Source organism: Bos javanicus, chromosome 26 (genome assembly GCF_032452875.1).
Source record: "Bos javanicus breed banteng chromosome 26, ARS-OSU_banteng_1.0, whole genome shotgun sequence".
Classification (NCBI taxonomy): Eukaryota; Metazoa; Chordata; class Mammalia; order Artiodactyla; family Bovidae; genus Bos; species Bos javanicus.
In genome coordinates, this window is record NC_083893.1 from 41,775,163 (window position 1) to 41,794,910 (window position 19,748).

Below are 19,748 nucleotides of genomic sequence, written 5' to 3' on the forward strand. Positions count from 1 at the left end.
AACTGAGCTGAATTGTAAGCTTTTGATTTTGACAGTGGGTGGAGAACATGGGCTTTTTTCACCCTTTAGCAGACCATAATTAAATGACTAGACCTGAAAAGAGTCAACAGAGACTATTATGTCCACCTGTTTACCTGTAATTAGGACACAAAGGCTCTGAAATATGCGTGCTCCAGGGTCAGAGCTCCAGGCACTGTGAAGTCTTGGGAACCTGTCTGGATTCCCTTTCTTTTTTAAAAAATCAAAGTTTGCTGGAGACACCTTTGGGGCCTTCTGGTACCAGGCTTGAACTTGATTTTTACAGCAAAGGGGGCAGCTAGCGGCTCTTTGTAATCAGAGTGCTCTGTGGTTTCCATAAAAGAGGACCAGTTCTTCTGACCATGGGAAGAACAAATATGAGGCAGTGGTTAAGCATGCAGGCTGCACACCACTTAGACCTGGGACTGAATCCAAGCACTCACTTACTATTAGTGATAACAGGCTACTTTACTTAACTTTCCCAAGCCTCAGTTTCCTTATCTGTAAAGTGGGCGTGTGATAACATCGGTGCTTTTCTCATAAGCTTTGGGAGGATAAATGAGTTACTGCAGCACAGTGCACTGAGCCTAACAAAACTTCTTGCTATCATTGTTGTCTGGTCTCCCAGAGCCAGTTGGGTGCCCTCCTGGAAGTGACCTTGACTGCAGAACTTGAATTCATTGCTCTGCTTCCTGCACTTTGGGCCTCCATTCGTAATAGCTGGTTAGATGAGAACATCAACCTCTAAAGCTCAGACTCTTCTGATACGTGGATGAAAGCTGTGAATTTTATACCTAGGAAGAAGCACACAGCCGTATGTTTTAAGTGTTCATGGGGCTTTAAAGCCCATAGGTCCATCGGACCAGGTTTTGGAATCCCTGGCTCAAAGGAAATTAATCAGAAAGGAATTATGGAGCGCTTCAATGAACCACATGAGCTTTCCAGGTGGCACAATGGTAAAGAATCTGCCTGCCAGTGTAGGAAACGCAGGAGATGCTGGTTCAACCCCTGGGTCAGGAAGATCCCCTGGAGGAGGGAATGGCAACCCACTCCTGTATTCTTGCCTGGAGAATCCCATGGACAGGGGAGCCTGGTGGGCTCCAGTCCAAGGGGTCACTAAGAATCAGACACAACTGAGTAAGCCCTCAAGTGCATACCAGTGCACAATGCTTGCCGTTTGGCGGGATGCAAAATGACATGGGCAGTTAGTACTTTTCACCAATCTTTGACTCTTTCAAAGTTGACTCATTCTGTGGATCCATTCAAAAAAGACTCATAGAAACACTTCTACTGGTTGATGGCAGAGTTTCTGCCCAGAACAGCAGTTTGAGAACCAGGAATCATTCCACAAATATTTATTGGATGTACTCTGTGTGAGGTGCTGTACAGCGAACAAAGAACACAGGAGCCCTGCCTTCCTGGGGCTTCCAGACAAGAGGAAGAACCTTAAATAAGCAAAGAGATGGGTAAAGAGGGACTGAAATGACATTCAGTCCCTTTATCTACTCCTATTCAGTTTTAAATATTTATTTATTTATATTTATTTTTGGCTGCTCTGGGTCTTTGTGGCTGTTGCTGGCCAAAATCTTGGCCTTCTCTGTCCACCAAAGCTGAATGAAAAATATGGAGACAGAGTTTGGAGGAAATAGAAAGGTGGCTTTTATCTCAGCTAGTGGAGAGGGGAAAACGGTAGGCTCATGGCCCAAAACAACTGTGTCCCCCCAGCCCCTATGAGGAGTCCAGGGCTTATACAGCAAGGACTCGAAGTCAGGAGTCAGTGATGAGGAGCAAAGGTGATAAGATCCTGATTTCTTCCTCTTGGATTGTTTCAAAGACAGTCATAAACTGGTGACAGTAACCCACTAACTGAGTCTGGCTTTTCGGGGGCTCTGCGTCCTCCTTTCTGATAGGTAACTACAAGGCGAAGGGTGTTGTAGGGTAAACATCAGCTGCTGCTGCTAAGTTGCTTCTGTTGTGTCCGACCCTGTGCGATCCCATGGACAGCAGCCCACCAGGCTCCTCTGTCCACGGGATTCTCTAGGCAAGAGTACTGAAGTGGGTTGCCATGTCCTTCTCCAAAACACCAGCTAGGGGATGTATTTAGCATAGAGTCAAAGGAAATTAGCTTCGAAGTATAGCTCCTGCAGAGTTAGGGGGCAGAAAAGCAAACTTAGTTACAGACATTCAGAGTTAGGAGCAATTAAAATTTTTAAAAAACTAGGAATGTTCAGGCCTGCTCGCTGTTCTCTTTATATTCTTTGTTCTCAGGAAAGGGAAAGAGAAAAATTCATTCCTCTTTTTTCCTTTTCTTTGCAACACTATGACATTATTTCTTTTGAGCTTCCTGGTCATTTTGCACTAGAAAAAAATTTAAGAGCTGTTTTTATTATGACTATATCTTATGTATGTACAGTATAGTCAAACAAGGCCAAAGTTTATACAGTAAGAGGAGAAATTCCCCTCATAGATTTACATGATCACTTTCAGAGCTAAGTAGTCTCCGTATCTTTCTGCTTAGTGAGTCAGGCCTTTAGAGATGTCAGATGCATTTGCTGATATGACTGGTGGCTGGGAGATAATCTTGGCAGAGCACAAAGCATTATAAAATAGTCTGAATCTCACAGTGAGAGCATGGGTTCTTGTCTGTTCTCCTGCACTCTTGTTAAGTCGAGTCATCTCTGGTGTTAGGTTTTAACATTCCCTAGCCTTGAATCTTTGTTTTAACAATGATAGAGCCAAAATCAAGTTCTGACCCATGTTAACCCAATCTATTTTTTAAAAAAATATCCAGTTTAGCTCACAGTTTAGCTCAGGAAAGGAGAGAGAAACTTACAAGAAATTTGACAATGGCAAGATGGCATATATGAAATGTCAGGCAAAAGTATTCTCGGGTTCCATCAAAGGTGGCAGCTTGAGGTGAGTCTTGGGAGGCAAATGAGTTTGCAGAAGGCAAGCTGGCTCTTGTAATCAAATGAGAAGAGCTGAAGAAGGGTAAGCTCTGTTACTAGGACATGGTTGATCAGGAGGAGAAAGTGTGTGTGGAGGCAGGTAGATTGGGTAGGGGTTGTGGACGGCCTGGAATGTCAAACTTGGAAGTCTGTTCTGTAGACAATGGGCATGGAAGGTTCTCAATGTGTCTGGTGGTAGCTAGGAACAGATTGAAAGCTAGAGAATTGACTCAAACCCCAAAGAAGACAAAGCAAAGAGGTGAGTACTAGAGGTTCTGGATCCAGGAGAAATGGCTGCAGAGATGAAGCCAAGCCTCTTTCTACAACACACCTTGTTGTCCTTGTTCAGGGGCACACATGAGACCTGCCATCTCTTACCACATACCTCCACCCACTCTAGGCTTCCCTGGCAGTTCTCCCAGGGTGCCCTTCCTTTCTTTTATCTTCATGGCCTTGCACATGCTAATCCTTTTGTCTGGAAAGCCCTTCCCACCCACCCTCCCCACCCACCATCCCCTCCTCTGCTTCCTTACTACTTACATTTTTTTTTTCGTGACTTGGCTGAGGTTTTACCTTGGTGACTAATGCTCTTTCTGTGTTCCAGTCCCTCCAGCAAGAGGCCTCTTGGTGCCAGCGGAGTCTCCTTGGTTACCTTATCACACTGTATTGTTATTATCTGCTTTATAATTCTCCCCATTGTATCAGAAGCTCCTTAAGGGCAGGGACCTTGTATTGTTCATTTTCAAGCCCAACACTTGGCCCAGGAGCTGACATGGAGCTGGCACTCTATTAATTCTTATTGAATGGATCATGCAAGTTAACTACTCAATTTTGTTTTCCTTCCAGGAACTGACTTAAATGAAAGCAAAATGTTTTTCTCTCCTGGTAGCTCAGACAGTAAAGAATCTCCCGCAATGCAGGAGACCTGGGTTCAATCCCTGGGTAGGGAAGATCCCCTAGAGGAGGGCACGGCAACCCACTTCAGTATTCTGGCCGGGAGAATCCCATGGACAGAGCAACCTGAAAGGCAACAGTCCAAACAAAATGGTATAAAGGAAAACTTCAAGGATGTCAGGGTAATGAGACTCTGGAACTATGGATCTCAAATGGAACCTCAGTGGGCTATGAACTCTTGGATAAGAGTCAGATAAACATTTAAAATGGTTTTTTTTTTGAATACTAAAAGATCTATTTTGTTAGGGGTATTGATCATAGGCTCAGTGAACTAAGCAGGGCATTTGACCCAAGGTAGCTCTTTCCCAGAAGACTTGCAGGGCTTAGCATGAAACTGGATCAGCGGCAGATGTGGGCATGAGTATATAAGAGAATACAGTCCGAGCAACAAACATTCTGATCAAACAGAGATATGGTGGTGATGACCAGCCGAGTGAATATCACGTTAACTGTGAAGGCTTTCATAGCATTCTGTTGTAATCTTTAGTGTTGTTTGAGTCTTTTTATTCTTCAAACTGCTGCCAAAAGTCTACATGGGAATCACTGCCCTAGAGTTTCTGAATGATGACCAGGCCATTGGTCAATAAGTAGCAAGTCTTACAACAGATACCAACAGGTGATATTAATGGACTTCTTGTTCTTTCAGTTTGATGCCATTTTTTCAAAGCAATGAAAGGTTTAAATCAAGGACTGCCTTGTTCTTTTTTTTTTGAAATCGTTACCCTTTGACAAGTTTTATAACTGTGTCTTGTATTAGGTTAATAATTAAATTGTTGTTTTTCAATAGACATCATTTTTCAGTCATGCTCTTAACTAATTATTTTCAGATTGATAAGATAAAGGACATTGAAAGTCACAGCATGAAAACTTCTGCCTTTTATGATTTACCTGAAATTGCATTAATGGTTGGCTTTTAATCAGGGTTTGCTAACTAATAGCTTCCCCTTGACACCCCTCTCTTTTTTTTAAACCACTCTTCTATATTTTTTTATTTTATTTATTTTATTTTATTATTTTTTTTTACTTTACAATATTGTATTTGTTTTGCCATACATCAACATGAATATTATGCCTGCTTGATCTGTGTCTGAGAAAACCTGCTAAGATCCCTCAGCACAATTGTGTTTTTATTACTTTCACCTTCCAATTGTATCCGTTTTTACTTAACGCGTTTCCAGATTATTTTGGTCAGTTCAGTTCAGTTCAGTCACTCAGTCATGTCCGACTCTTTGTGACCCCATGAATTGCAGCACGCCAGGCCTCCCTGTCCATCATCAACTCCCGGAGTTCACTCAGACTCACGTCCATCGAGTCAGTGATGCCATCCAGCCATCTCATCCTCTGTCATCCCCTTCTCCTCCTGCCCCCAATCCCTCCCAGCATCAGAGTCTTTTCCAATGAGTCAACTCTTCGCATGAGGTGGCCGAAGTACTGGAGTTTCAGCTTCAGCATCATTCCTTCCAAAGAAATCCCAGGGCTGATCTCCTTCAGAATGGACTGGTTGGATCTCCTTGCAGTCCAAGGGACTCTCAAGAGCCTTCTCCATCGAAAAGCATCAATTCTCCGGCGCTCAGCCTTCTTCACAGTCCAACTCTCACATCCATACATGACCACTGGAAAAACCATAGCCTTGACTAGATGGACCTTTTTTGGTGGAATGTTTCTTTTATTACTATGTAGCATTCTACCTTATCTATATTGATTTTACTATAAGTTATATCATGCTGCTGCTGCTGCTAAGTCGCTTCAGTCCTGTCTGACTCTGTGCAGCCCTATGGACTGTAGCCCACCAGGCTCCTCTGTCCTTGGAATTCTCTATGCAAGAGTACTGGAGTGGGTTGCCAGGCACTCCTCCAGGGGATCCTCCCAATCCAGAGATCAAAGCCCTGATCTCCTGCATTGCAGGCAGATTCTTTACCACTGAGCCACCAGGAAAGCCCAAGTTAATATCATATTTTATTACAAATTAATACCACTATGCAAACTATGGTTTTAGTACTTCTACAGTGTATCTTTTCTCAGTATTTCTATGTCAGTTTGTTTTAGAAACAGTTTTACGTGACTTTTATAGACAGGATATAGCTTCATTAAAAAAAAAAAAAGAATGGATAGTCTGTTTCTATTGAAGAGTGAACATAACCTATTTACATTTCTTGTTATTTCTCATATATTTAAACTTATTTTAAGCATTTTCTTTTACGACTGGTGCTTTCCATCCTTCTTGTTTGCATTTTTTTTCCAGTCCTGCCTTCAATTAGATTGATGAAATATTTTCATATTGCCTTTTCCTCTTTTGCTGATGTAGAAGCTATAAATTCTGCATATTTTATTTTATTTTTGCCTTTAAATGTCTAAGCTTAATACATAATTCTAACTCTTTTTAGAAAAATATAAAGGTATATAGTTCCTACCACCTACCATCTTAATGTAACAGCTATTGGCATTTTGACACCTTCTGTTCAAGGTATATCTATTTACTATGTTTTATAATGTGTCTTCAGGCAGTGGTGTTGTCATAGCTCACTACAGCTACATGCAGGTTTACAAATACTTTATTGTGGATGTCTGTTGTCTTGAGTGTTTGCCTTCAATTCTTTTGATGATAGTTTTCCTTTTGGCTCTGGAAACTGCTTCATCCACTGGGACAGGAATTCCCATGTTCTTAGAGACCAAAACAACTGGCCTTTGCTGATTGGCTCAGTGTGAGCACTGGGACTTAAATTCAGCCAGTCAGAGTCCTTCCTCGATTTTTTTTTTTAATTGGAACTGAAAAAAAAAAATAAAAAGGCTCATCCTTTCTTGTCCCTCACACTGTGATGGGTCAGCTATGACACAAGGACTATCAGCATGCTCCCTGCAGTCCAGGAGTGGCCCACTTAGAACTAGGAAAGGAACCATGAAATCTGCTAGATGGCAGAAGGTAAATTCATATCACAAGTGGACCTGAGAAAAACCACCATCTATAATACTCAAAATGAATTTTTAAAAAATCCCGGATGACAGTTTTCATTTAATATCCAGCTTCTACCTGAATCTTTTTTTGTTCTTGGCCTGTGTTTGTGCCTGCACACCTATGGGCATGTGCTAATTTAGGGCAAGGGTGCCTCTCAGCCAGCCTGAACTTGGACCATCCGTTCCATTCCTGTTTCTGCAGGAAGTTGGAGGGAACCTCACCCTTGCAGTACTGGGACAAAGAGACACTTCCTTATTTGGGGCAGGGTTTAGCAACTTTTATTCTCATATCCTTCGTGTTTTATTTCCCATGAAAAAGGATAGCTAAGAGTAGTGGAGCCTCATGTTTTAAAGGTTTTTCAAACCAAAAAAGTTTTTTTCTCCTTTAAAACTTTGAACTTTTTATTTTATGTTGGTATATAGCTGATTAGGGCTTCCCTGGTAGCTCAGTGGGTAAAGAATCCTTCTGCAATGCAGGAGACCCTAGTTTGATTTCAGGGTTGGGAAGATCCCCTGGAGAAGGGATAAGCTACCCACTCCAGTGTTCTTGGGCTTCCCTGGTGGCTCAGCTGGTAAAGAATCCCCCCACCATGCAGGAGACCTGGATTTGATCCCTGGGTTGGAAAGGTTCCCTGGAGAAGAGTGTGATCTTCATGGACAGAATCCCCATGGATAAATCCAGGGGATCTGTGCATGGGGATCTCTTGCCTGGAGAATCCTCTTGGACAGAGGAGTCTGGTGAACTACAGTCCATGGGGTCGCAAAGAGATGGACATGACTGAGTGACTAAGCACAGCGCAGCACCTAACTGATTCACAATGTTGTGGTAGTTTCAGGTTAACAGTGAAGGGATACATGAACTCCCCTCCCATCTAACCTGCACATAACATTGAGTAAAGTTCCATTTGCTATACAATAGATCCTTGCTGGTTATCCATTTTGAATATAGCAGTGTGTACATGACCTTCCCAATTCCCTAACTGTCCCTCCCCCTCAACACTCCCTCTTCCCCGAAACCATTAGACTTTCGTTTTCTAAGTCTGTGAGTTTCTGTTTTGTAAGTAAGTTCATTTGTATCATTTCTTTTTAGACTTCACACATAAGGGATGCCATATGATATTAAAGTAATATTCTAAGCTGAAGACTTTGGGACAGATATGTTGACTTCTTGTGAGTCCTTTCTTGTCCAAAGATTCCTGGATATTACACACACATGTTCTGTGATGAACATGGTGTGGTTGCCAAAGCCCCAGCCCAGTGCCCTGACAAAGGCCCCCTAAATGCACCCCCTGAAACTTTGAGTGTTAGTTCCCAAGCTCTTGATGACCACTGGTGGCAACCCCCTGGACACAGCTGGAGGCGAAAGAAAACCAGAGTGGGATTGATAAGGAAAGCTGTGAAAGACACGTGGGGAGGGCTGCCTGTTTCAGGCCCAGGCCAGCAGGACAGTAATCAAGATGGAGACAGGCAGGTACCAGTGGAGGGTGGCCTCAGGCTGGCTCTTTGGCAGGCCCACACTTGAATATGAGATGGGGCTACCCAGATGTGGAGTAAGCTGATGACAGGTTGAGTACCGAGACCCCTAAATCAAGCCAAGGGCAGGCTAGGAGGTCAGCTGCTTTGGCTCCAGAAGAGCAGATTAAAAAAGAAAGGGAGGCTGACCAGGAAAAGGCTGGAAAAGACTGAGGCCTCACCATGTGGAAGGATTGTCCCTCGGGCACTGGCAGCTTGGGTGTGGGACTAAGGTGAGAGAGGGGAGTTGGGCAATCGGTGTTGGCAGCGGGAACAGGAAGCTGCCCCCCACTCCTGTGCAGCATTTGCCATGGCCCCTGCCACACAAAGAGCACTCAGATAATCTGCCTCTTGTCCTGGGGCTTCCGGGGTGCGGTGGATTCTCACCGATAGGGCTGGCTCCGCCTTTCCGGAGCACACTCACCTGAGTGACCCGGGGAATAGCTTGGAAGCTGCTGGAGAGGCCTCCCTTTCCCTACAGTGGCCTCATGTGACCTGCCCTTCCTGGCACACGTGTTCCCCCAGCTGAACATTCTCGATGACAAGCATCTCTGTCTGGCCTGCAGCAGCTGAGAGGCCTTCGCAGAGGCAGGGTGACCCGTGTGAGGCAGGAGAGCTTGGAGCCATTTCTTTGAATTTGGGTGTGTGGCTTGACTTCCCTGGAGCTCAGTTTTCTCATCTGTAAAATGGGGGCAGGAGAAGGTTTGGAGGTGGATGTTCGCTGAGGTCATTCCTAGTTCTGGGATCCTGAGACTCAGAGGGGACCTGGAATGGCAGATGGGCAGTTTCCACGCAGGGAAGCCAAGAGGTCTTGAAAACTTGAGTGAAGGAGCCACGCCTTCCTATGGGTTTAATACTGGGTCTTCCTGCTCTGCTGTGACAAGAACAAGAAATTTGCCTCTTAAATTTCTGTTTTTTGGCCAAAATGGAAAGAATGGTTTAACTAATCTAGAAAAGTAAAGTCAACTAAACCTTTGAGCAACCTGGTGCTTCAGAAGCCTGCTCCTGCTGCTGCTCAGTCGCTTCAGTCCTGTCCAACACTGTGCGACCCCATGGGCTGTAGCCCACCAGGCTCCTCTGTCCATGGGACTTTCCAGGCAAGAATACTGGAGTGGGTTGCCATGCCCTCCTCCAGGGGATCTTCCCGACCCAGGGATTGAACTCAGGTCTCTCACATTGCAGGTGGATTTTTTTTTTTTTTTACCATCTGAGCCACCAGGGAAGCCCAAGAATACTGGAATAGGTAGCCTATCCTTTCTCCAGGAGATCTTCCTGACCCAGGAATCAAACTGGGGTCTTCTGCATTGCAACTGGATTCTTTAGCAACTGAGCTACATTTATCCCCAAATCACTAACAAACAATTTTTCAGTGTAATAATAGTGGGGTCCTGATTGAAAGTGTTGAAAGTGTTAGTGGCTCAGTTGTGTACGACTCCCTGTGACCCCATGGACTGTAGCCTGCAAGGTTCTTCTGTCCATGGAACCTTTGTCCAGGCAAGACTACTGGAATGGGTAGCCATTCCTTTCTCCAGGGGATCTTCTGGATCCAGGGGTTGAACCCAGGTCTCCTGTATTTCAGGCAGATTCTTTACCGGCTGAGCCACCAGGGAAGCTGATGGATTCCTTTAAATGGCCACTTTCCCTAGTTTCCATACAGATAGGGTTCTATTCACACAGTGTGACTCATGAAGTTTAAAGGACACTTCTACTGTATGAAGAAAATATAATTAAAATCCTTTCTGGAGCCTTTTCGAGACTCATATATTCTTTAGGGGAATGGGTCAGAATCTGGGTTAAGATAGGAAGCCATTCATTTTATTATTTTGTAACATTTAAAAATCATACTTGTCCTTTAGAAAGTTGTTGTATAGTTGATACATTGAATAAACATACTCTATGGTGTAATCTTGGCTCAAATGTTAAAGAATCTGCCTGCAATGCAGGAGACCCTGGTTTGATCCCTGAGTCGGGAAGATCTCCTGGAGAAGAGGATGGCAACCCGCTCCAGTATTCTTGCCTGGAGAATTCCATGGACACAGGAGCCTGGTGGGCTACAGTCCATGGAGTCGGACATGACTGAGTGACTAACACGCACGTGGTGCAATCAAAACATTTCCCAGGTGGCTCAGTGGTAATGAATCTGCCTGTCAATGCAAGAGTTGGAGACACAGGTTCGATTCCTGGGTTGGGAAAGTCCCCTGGAGGAGGAAATGGCAACCCACTCTAGTATTCTTGCCTGGGAAATCCCATGGACAGAGGAGCCTGGTGGGCTCTAGTCCATGGGGTCACAAAGAGTTGGACACAACTGAGCACCAAGCAATTGATACATTGAATAAACATAGTCTATGGTATGGTCAAAACACAAATTTATTTTTTGTCTTTGTCCCTTAAAATTTTTGTCAGGGTATTGTCTCCTGTTCCAGAAAGAAAACTTAGGCTGGTGCTCTGTAGAAGTGCTGGAGAGTGCTATGGCTGCTTTAAATCACAAACCAAAATTTTGGGGCTGTCAGACTGGGGGCCAGAGAAGATGTGGGCACTAAGCCTGGGGCTTGGACACTCGAGTTGCCCACCACTGAGTAAGCCAGGAGGCCTGGGCAGGATGCACATCAAGCAAGGCTTGTTTCTACAGTTATAGTGATGTCTGGTTGAGGAGGATCAGAATTAACATAGTATCCGTCAACCACAGGGCAGGGATAAGAGGTGGGATGGGGTGGGGGGAACCTGAGACCACCTAGGAAGAGCCTGGGACCTTGGTACCATCTCAGGAAGCAGGGGGATGCCTGGGGAATGTTGTGAGTTTGTCAATGAGACTACTTCAAATTGATGCACAAGTGTAATTCATGACTCAAATTATAGTTTATTTCAATTCACTCTGGCCAATGGGTGTTGGCCTTCTCATCAACATTGATGAACAGGGGACTTCCCTAGTGGTCTGGTGGTTCAGACTCCGAGCTTCCGCTGCTGGGACCTGGGTTCCATCCCTGACTGGGGACCCAGGATCCCACAAGCTACAGAGCATGGCAAAAAAAAAAAAAAAGTAGTGAGTGGGAGATTTGTGATAGATTTGATTGGGTTAAGAAATATTAACGTGGTGTTTATTCCATCTGAATATTGTAGAGCAATTATCACCATGGCTTGTGATAAAGCCACAAACATATTCTTCTTAAAAAAAACATTAAAATGAAAGAGTTTGGGGCCTCCCAAGTGACTCAGGGGTAAAGAATCTGCCTGCAATGTAGGAGACCTGGGTTCAATCCCTGGGTGGGGAAGATCCCCTGGAGGAGGAAATGTCAGCCCACTCCAACATTCTTGCCTGGAAAATCCCATGGACAGAGGGGCCTCCCAGGCAATAGTCCATGGAGCCGCAAAGACCCAACTGAGTGACTGAGCTTGCACAAAGGAAAAGAGCTTATATTCACATATTTTTCCCTTTCTAATAAAAATGAAACATTTTGCTGTTTTTTTTTAATTGGAGTATTTCTTTCATTATGAAATTATAAATGACCAGAAAATTAAATTTTTATCACTCATTGCAGCAATTTGTCAATGAGACTATTTTAAATTGATGCACAGTGATAATTCATGATTCAAATTATAGTTTATTTCAATTCACTCTGGCTGCTGTTCTGTCAATACATTAGAGTTTTCTAAAGTAGTTTGTGATCAGACGCTTACAGGATCTGGAAATATACCTCCCAGAAATGTCAAGGATTTTGACAGTATCTATGAGGTCCAGCTTAAGCCCTAAACTGCTCTAAGCCTCAGCTGATCCCTTGAATCCATGGAAGATGGCTTCAGAGAGCCACCTGGTACATTCACCCCCCAAACAGCACGGGTGACCTATGAACTGCTGATGATTTCATTTTTGCCTTTTAAATAAAATGTATATATGCCAATAATAACTCAAAACACCCAGTGATTTTCTAGCTATGAAAAAATGAATACATAATGTAGATGAAGATTTGAACTTACACATGCCTAGGCACTGCCAGGTACCATCTCCCAAATCTTTCACTGTTATAGATCTGACTCTTATCTGTTCCCCAGATTCACGTTTTTAAAGGTTTTCGATTTCATCCAAGTCTTTTTAAATTTTTTTTCTTTTTGGCCACATTGTGTGGCCTGTGGGAGCCTAGTTCCCCAACCAGGGATTGAACCCGCACCCTCAGCAGTGAAGGCGTGGAGTCCTAATGACTTGACCACCAGGGAATTCCCTGTCTTTTTTCTTAAAGTCAAAATCTTCCATGGTCTCTAAGGTCTCAGAGGAACTGAAAGGTTCCCACCTGTTACTCTCTGACGAGCCAGTGATTTTTCCGTCCCCCTGGACTGTATGTTTCTTGAGGCAGGGGTTATTCTATTCCTCCTGGTAGATTTCCAGACCCCTGCACAGTATGGCAGGTGTGGCCGTCCTTGATAAACAGGATGCTCCATACGTGCTGATCCACACAGTCATTTCTCGTTTCTTCATAAAAGAGGTCCCCCTTCACTGTCCTCCTCAAAACCCTGCCAGGACTCCATGTCCTCCTCAAAACCCTGCCAGGACTCCATTAAATGTAGGCTTCTCCATAAGCTGTTTGAAGCCGTTGCCTTGCAGCCCAAACCACCTTTCTTTTGATATCTTTATTCATTCATTCATTTATCTATTTTTGGTGGTGCTGGGCCTTTGTCGCTGCGTGGGCTTTTCTCTAGTTCATGGCGAGCAGAGGCTACTCTCGTTGCAGGGTGTGAACTTCACATTGCACTGATTTCTGCTGTTGCAGAGCGCAGGCTCTAGGGCATGTGGGCTTCAATAGTTACAGTTTCTGGGCTCGAGAGCACAGGCTCAATAGTTGTGGTGCATGGGCTTAGTTGCTCCGTGGCATGTGGGATCTTCCCGGACCAGGGATGGAACTCATGTTCCCTGTATTGGCAGGCAGATTCTTTACCACCGAGCCACCAGGGAAGCCCCCAAACCACCTTTCTCCTGTTCCCAAATAAACCTGTTGCTGCAATGTGAATTTCCTTCCGTATTTGCAGCCAGGAGGCCCTGCTCAGAGCCGTCCTTTCTCAGTTCCCACACTTTGGTGTGGATCAGAATCCACACCATCAGAATCCGGAAAGTTTAAGCAAAAGATCTCCAGGTCCAACGCCAAACTTGATGTATCAGAATCTTGGGGGTGTGGGACCCAGGCATCTGTATTTTAAACCCTGATGGTTCTGCCCCCAACCGCATCCACCGACTCCAGTATTCTTGCCTGGGAAATCTCACGGACAGAGGAGTTGGTGGTCTATAGTCCATGAGGTCACAAGAGTCAGACACCACTTAGCAATTAACCACAACTGCACCCCCATCCTCACCCCCACCCCCAGCACAGCTCTCTGGCCTCTGATTTTAGAGCCAGTCCAAAGCAACCTCATTAGTTTACCACTGCATGTAGCCCTGTTGAAAAACAAAAGGGAAATTTGTGGAGCTCCTGTCCTGTGTAAGTTTCTATGGTTCAATGAGGAGCTTCCAGTAGATCCTGGAGGAAGCATCCCCATCCGCAGGGAGGGACCTCTTCACCTCTGGGCCACAAAGCAACAGAGACAAAGTGATTTCTGGTTCAACCAGGAAGCCAACTTAAAAAAATCTGGCTTTCTTACCTCCTCTTATCTTGAAACAATCTTTATAGTTTACTACTGGAAAGACAGGGGTTATCAAAGAGTTGCCAGATTCTAAGATCCACTAGAAACCTATAAGGAGGCAACGGATGGAGCAGAAAAGAGCTTTGACTAGTGAGGGGTTTGGGAGAGGCATTGAGTAGGCGATATCTGAACTCTCCTTTTGTATTGGGAAGAAATACCAGGAAACAATCTTTTCTAATCGAATTATTTTGTTGACTCACACATTTTGGGTTCCATTTTTAACATTTTCGAAATTAGAAATCGTTTCAGTTGAGATACTTTTACTGTGCTGTTTCTTCCTTCTTCCTCTTTCAATTTGGCTATTAATCCAGTGGCAAGACTTCAGTATAATCCACGCCATATGATCATCATTAGTTCAGTTCAGTCGCTCAGCTGTGTCCGACTCTTTGTGACCCCACAGACTGCATCATGCCAGGCTTCCCTGTCCATCAACAACTCCCAGAGCTTGCTCAAATCTTGTGCATCGGTGATGCCATCCAACCATCTCATCCTCTGTCGTCCCCTTCTCCTCCCACCTTCAATCTTTCCCAGTATCAGGGTCTTCTCCGATGAGTCTGCTCTTCACATCAGGTGGCCAAAGTATTGGAGTTTCAGCTTCAGCATCAGTCCTTCCAATGAATATTCAGGACTGATTTCCTTTAGGATGGACTGGTTTGAGCTCCTTGCTGTCCAAGAGACTCTCAAGAGTCTTCTCCAACACCACAGTTCAAAAGCATCAGCTTTCTTTATAGTCCAACTCTCACATCCATACATGACTGCTGGAAAAAGCATAGCCTTGACTAAGTGGACCTTTGTCAGCAAAGTAATGTCTCTTCTTTTTAATATTCTTTATAGAAAGTCAGCATTTCACTGGACCACCAGGTAAGTCTCCAACCATCATCATGGCATTCTGTATATTTTACATGGGGGACCCAGCCCTCCTCTTTTGTTGAGCGTGGAGCACTTTTCCCATCTCTCTGCTTTCAAGGAGAGAAGAGAGAAAAGTTCTACAGGAGAATTTCTTTCTTTTTTTTTTTTTTAGCTTTTTATTTTGTACTGGGATACAGCCAGTTAACAAACAATGCTATGATAATTTCAGGTGAACAGCAAAGAGATTCAGCCATTCAGTACCTCTGGTGTTGACTTAAATAATTTTTATTCTATTATTATTTAAATGTATACAAAGAAGAAATGCGATATTCAAATGTGCTTATAGAACTCAACCCACTAAAGACAGATGTATACTCAGAATACTAACTGAACTACCCACCTGAGAACACTCAACTGAACGATATTAATCCAATCTAGTGAATAATGTGGTTTTGTTGAAACAAAATTGCTCCCACTGAGTTTCAAAAACACTTGACCTTTTTTTCTGGTCCTACATTTAATGTTTCTGTAGTTGATTTTTTTAATACTAAACTTTATATTTTGGATTGGAGTATAGCTGATTAACAATGTGATATTTCAGTTGACCAGCAAAGGGACTCAGCCACAGATATACATATATCCATTCTCCCCCAAACTTCTCTCCTATCCAGGCTGCCACATCGAGCAGAGTTTCATGTGCTGTACAGTAGGTTCTTGTTGGTTATACATTTTAAATATAGCAGTGTGTACATGTCCACCCCAAACTTCTTAATATGCCTTTCTCCCACCCTTCCCCGTTTGGTAACCATAAGTTCATTCTCTGAGTCTGAGTCTGTCTCTGTTCTGTAAATAAATTCATTTGTATCATTTCCTTTTAGATTCCACATATAAGGGATATAATATGATATTTCTACTCCTCTGACTTCCTTCACTCAGTATGACACTCTCCACGTTACTGAAAATGGCATGATTTCATTCTTTTTAATGGCTGAGTAATGTTCCATCATATACATCTACATGAGAATTCTTGAGAAAATAACAATTTAAGAAGAAAACCCACCTCCAACGGGGTTTTTCATCCCAGAAAAGGCACCAAATGGTGCTAGCAGTGAGGAGGAGGAGGAAGATGAGAAATGGATGGGGGTCCGGATGTGGGGTTTCTTACCTGGGACTGAGATTCTTGTGCGTCTGTTTGCACAGAAAAGTGAAAGCCTGTTGGGAGTTTTGGGTCTCAGTTTTCTTCATCTGTGAAGTGGGCTGAATCTCACCTGAAGAGTGTATATGAAGCCTTGTTGTCAAGCTCGGGGTGCTGGGAGCATGACAGCTTTTGCAACTTGTCCTCAAGTCCTAGAAAATAGGACAGGATGGAAGATTTTACTAGCATTAAAGTCAAAATTCCTGATGGCCATGAACTGACATGCAGGAGCTGTCTATCTCTGGGCTTCATGGGCCACCATAGGATTCTAAGTGTAACCTCTGCTCTGCTGGAGCTGAGATGGGTTGGAGGAGGCAGTACAGAAGAGCCGATTTCCTCACCCTCCTCTTCATCACACTCCAGGCACCATCCTTCACCTGGGTAATCTGTCCATGAGACCACTTGGGAGACATTTTTTCAAGGCCTTGGAAACAAGAGAACTAATGTCTCTAAGAGAAGCAGGTGAGTTCAGTTTTACACTGATCTTGTTTCCTTCTTTGCTTTGCCTGCTAGGAAGCTTGGAGTCACAATTCTAACTAAGTTCCTTTAGTGGAGCCCCTTATGGTATTTCTCAATTTTGGGTTGAAATTTTACTCCACCTTTGTTTTCCTAGCCTACCGTTACTTTTTATGGTCTTGTTAAACATTTCTTTTGTTGCTGTTGCACCATATATGATTTTGAAAATTGCATCACACTGTTTAGGAACAAGGCAGGTGCAAACAAATTAGAGGAATATCACATCCTGTCTGGGAATCTCAGGCAAGAACAGTATCATCAGGAAGCTTGTAGGGTCTGGGTCAGGCAGTTGTGTCCTGAGCTCTCCCCACTCTACTCACTTATTAACTATGATCGTGGGAGTAACTACTTCACCTCTGTGAGCCTCAGTTTTCCTCATCTGTGATGTGGGCTGAGTCTCACCTGAAGAGTGTATATGATGCTTGGTTGTCAAGTTCAGGGTGCTGAGAGCACAGCAGTTTTTGCAGTTTGTCCTCAAGTGCTGTTTGAGATCTTGCTGGGTGTGCAGTGCTGAGAAATGGAAGTTGTGCTTCCTGATTTCAAAAGGGGAGCCTAAGTAGTGATGCACGGAATAATTAGGGCTCAGTTCAATATGACATGTGAGCCAGAGGAAGGTGGAGAGGGAGGGGGGCTGACCCCATGGGTGTGGAGAAAAAGGTTTCATGGAGGAAGCAAGAGGGATTAATCCATTTTTCTGAGAATGTGTGATGCAATGACAGAGAAAGGAAAGAATTCTGAGCAGCCTTTTCTGGGTGAAGAGAACCGGGTAAAGCCTGCCCTGTACCCTGGTGTTTTCTGCAAGAGGAAAGGGTTTGGCACTGGGTCCTCCCAGTCTGGAGCCCCTCCGTGGAGCCCAGACCTCCAATGTCTTGATGTAGGACACACAGTTCTCCCCCAGCCTTGGATAAAGGCAGGCTGGCTCCCTTGACCTGAGCCAGCTCCCTACTGGACAGGGTTTCCCACTGCTCAATTCTCAACCTGATCAAATGTTCATTCAGTTAAATAGAGCCAAATGGGTGGTCTCTGGGGGATACTGCCCATGTGTGTGTGCAGTGCAGTGGGCTTTCCAGGTGGCTCAGTGGTAAAGAATCCACCTTCCAAGGCAGGAGACACAGGTTCAATCCCTGGGTTGGGAAGAGGCCCTGGAGGAGGACAAGGCAACCTACTCCAGTATTCTTGCCTGAATAATTCCATGGACAGAGGAGCCTGGTGAACTACAATCTATGGGGTTGCAAAGAGTCAGACACGACCGAGCACACACACACATACACACACATGTGCACTGGCTCTCTGGGTCTTGTGTTGTAACAAGGAAGAAGGAAATATGGACAAAACATTTCCCATTCAAGGAACTAGCTGAGAGTCGGTGATACCTTTGTGGAGCCATCAATCACGTTTCCTTCTTCACTGGCCATGCATAAGAACTCCATTATGGCTATACTGTTTTTAAGGCAGTTTTGTTTTCTTTGGTTTGGCTGAGTGTTATGTGCTTGTCATTGCCCTGTACCCATTTACGACTCTTTTTTGTTCCAATTTCCTTGGAGTTTTTACAGCATGTGTTGTGGTTTTCAACACCCCCTGTCAAGGCCACAGCAAAGACTGACTTGAGGGTGGTTGATGAACAAAGCAGTGGATTTGAACCACTGCCTGGAACCTGATGTGAACCAGCTCTCTGGAGCCGAGGGGCCATGGATACAACTTCCCTGTCCCTGGGGCTGCACGTGGCGCCTGAGCTGACTTTGGACTACACTGGGCTCTTCAGCCAATGTGGGCAACAGATGGTCCTCCTTTGTAAATAAAACGCTCCCCTTCTGGGTGATGAGGGTCCTTTAGGACGCTCCACTTGGCCCGCTCCAACTGCTGTTTGGAACCACTGCCTCCATTCTCAGGATCAGAATAAGAGGCTGGACCGAGACGGCATCTCCAAGTCTGAGAGTGATGGCTTGGGCCTGATGCCTTTCCCAGGGGCCCTGTGGGGACCTGCTGGGCGCCTGTTAAGACCTGGGCTCCCCTTGTGTTTTCCCTCCAACCCTGGGGCACGGAGAGGTGTGGCGATCCACAGCACTGGGAATGGTCAGTCTGGGTTTGGATCTGGATCATTTATCCCCAGCAACACCCCCTCCTGTGATGCCCACATCACTTTCCTCTTCTGAATCGGTGCTGTTTCACTGGTTTGAAAGACCCATACTCCTTGTTGAAGGAGAGAGAAGGAGGTGGGCAGAGAGTTCTAGACCTGGAGGGGAAAGGGCATGGAGTACGGCTGAGGACAAGAAGGAAGGCCAGCCAGGTTGGAGGCCAGTGACCAGGGGCCAGACATGGGAGGAGGAGGTGGCCATATCAGCTTATCCCAAACCAGGACTCTGGTGTAAGTGGGGGGATGCTGCACTTGTCACAGCCCCGGAATAAAGTGCCAGCAGAGCTGCCTGGGGACGACTGGATGCATAGTTCCTGCTCCAGAGGCTTTGCTGCGGGGCTCCGTCTTACAAGGAATGCCCTAGGATAGCCTCCGGAGGCTTTCGGCAAGGATTCATTTCATGGCTTTTAAAGCTCACTCCAGCTCTGTGAGGATAAAAGATTGGAGGGGGCAGAAGGACTGTGAGCCTGGCCAGGCTTGGGGTAGAGGGCTAGCTTTTTGACTGTGCTGGCCCTGGTGTCTCTCAACTAGGATACCTGCCGCTTGCCCCCAGATGCTGGCAGGTGGACAGCACTACTAAGATGAAGAGGGACCGACCTGTGGCAAAAAGGAGACCCCCTTCTCAGAGGGGCGGTCCCTGAATCGGATCCATCACCCCTGATTCTTTTTGTTTAAACATCTGTTAGTTTATGAAACAGTGATAATGAAAACTGGGCTTTAAAAACATCATCATTTAGCAAATAAAACATGGCAGCTTTGTGGGGACAAAAAGGCCCCTCAAATAAGAGTTATTTGAAACCTGACGGGGTTGAGAAAGCAAATGTCTGGGAACAGCAGGTCGGGATCGTGTCGGAGTGCAGAGCCCAGCAGAGCCTCGGTGCTGGGACGCCCTCTGCCCAGTGGCCTTCCTTTAGTCCCGTGGCCACACCCAGACCACAGCCACGTCCAGAACCTCAGGCTGACGCGATGCTCCCAGACTCCACTTCCAGCCAGCCTCCCTGTCCTC

At 45.1% G+C, this 19,748-nt stretch overlaps 1 long non-coding RNA gene across 2 annotated transcripts in view; it reads right to left on the reverse strand.

Moving 5' to 3' along the window:
- Positions 1–410: 410 nt before the first annotated feature.
- The window catches only part of LOC133239507 (uncharacterized), a 30,436-nt gene continuing 11,098 nt past the window's right edge, over positions 411–19,748 (reverse strand). The window contains exons 2-3 of one of the 2 annotated variants that reach the window (XR_009733855.1): positions 16,063–16,244; positions 411–9,258 (exon numbers count right to left, since the gene is read on the reverse strand). This is a non-coding gene — a long non-coding RNA (uncharacterized LOC133239507). The other variant, XR_009733856.1, reaches the window with a different exon arrangement.